This window comes from Rattus norvegicus, chromosome 14 (assembly GCF_036323735.1).
Source record: "Rattus norvegicus strain BN/NHsdMcwi chromosome 14, GRCr8, whole genome shotgun sequence".
NCBI lineage: Eukaryota > Metazoa > Chordata > Mammalia > Rodentia > Muridae > Rattus > Rattus norvegicus.
The window spans coordinates 22,468,676-22,470,254 of NC_086032.1; the positions used below are offsets into that span (position 1 = coordinate 22,468,676).

General features: G+C 45.5%; 1 pseudogene; it reads left to right on the plus strand.

Annotated features, from left to right (window-relative positions):
• The first annotated feature begins 310 nt into the window (after positions 1 to 310).
• Acta1-ps1 (actin, alpha 1, skeletal muscle, pseudogene 1) lies at positions 311 to 1,121 on the plus strand (annotated as a pseudogene).
• The last annotated feature ends 458 nt before the right edge of the window (positions 1,122 to 1,579 follow it).

A 1,579-nucleotide genomic window follows, 5' to 3' on the forward strand; every position in this document is an offset into this window, starting at 1 on the left:
AAAAAAAAAAAAAAAAAACCCAAAAAAACAACAACAAAAAAAAAACCCAAAAAACAACAACAACAACAAAAAACCAAAAAAACCCCAACCCCCCCCAAAAAACAACAACAACAACAACAATAACAACAAAACAACAACAACAACAAAAAAAAACAAAAAAAAAACAAAACCAAAACCAAGAAGAAGGGAGGGTGTTTGATGAATTATCTGTTGTGGACATGACAAGGAAGGACAGCAGTCCTTTCTCCTTGGAGAAGACTTATGAGCTGCCTGACTGGGAGGTGATCAACGTCGGCAGTGAGTGGTTCCGGTGTCCGGAGGCTCTCTTCCAACCTTCCTTTCTGGGCATGGAGTCCTGTGGCATCCATGAGACCACCTTCCCTCCATCATGAAGTGTGATATGGACATCCGCAAGGACCTGTACGCCAACACTGTGCTGTCTGGTGGTACCACCATGTATCCAGGCATTGCTGACAGGATGCAGAAGGAGATCACAGCCCTAGCACCCAACACAATGAAGATTAAGATCATCGCTCCCCTTGAGCGCAAGTACTCAGTCTGGATTGGTGTTTCCATCCCGGCCTCACTGTCCACCTTCCAGTAGATGTGGATCAGCGAGCAGGAGTATGACGAGTCAGGCCCCTCCATCGTCCACCGCATATGCTTCTAGATGGACTGAGCAGGCGCCAGGCATCCGCTGCATGAGCTGATTCTGAAGTATCGATTTGCCCTGGCAAATGTACACACCCCATGCTAGCCTCGTGAAACTGGAATAAGCCTTTGAAAAGAGATTTGTCCTTGAAGCTTGTATCTGCTATCAGCACTGGATCATAGAACTTGTTGCTGATTTTTTGACCTTGTATTCAAGTTAACTGTTCCCTTGGTATATGTTTAATACCCTGTGCATATCTTGATTTAGTCTATAGTTCATGGGGACCAGTCACCTGGTGCCTGGGGAGAACATGCTGTGGAAAAGAAGTCCCCAACCTAGTGGATCTCTGTGAGCACCATGTAGTGATCTGTGCAGGGTATTAACTGACAGCAGACTTCCGGGATTTCCTGAGTCTGGCAAGGGTTCCTGAACCAGTTACCACTTCTTTCTTGCCAGTCTTTTTTTTTGGTTCTTTTTTTCGGAGCTGGGGACCGAACCCAGGGCCTTGCGCTTCCTAGGTAAGCGCTCTACCACTGAGCTAAATCCCCAGCCCCACTGAGCTAAATCCCCAGCCCCACTGAGCTAAATCCCCAGCCCCCTTTCTTGCCAGTCTTACAGGGTGGGAAAGTCCGAGTTTTAGGACCCAGTTTCCGTTCTGTTTTTTTCCCTCCTGACCCCCATGGGTTGTTACTTGCCTTGAGTTGGGAACGTTTGCATCAACACCTGTAAATGTATTCATCCTTTTAATTTATGTAAGGTTTTTTGTACTCCGTTCTTTAAGAAATGACAATTTTTGGTTTTCTGCTGTTCAGTGAGAACATTAGACCCTAGCAACACATCATTGTACAAAGAAAAATAAAAGTGCTGCAGTAACTGAAAAAAAAATATGATACCTACCGAGGTAGAGGTCAGAAGGAGCAACCATGA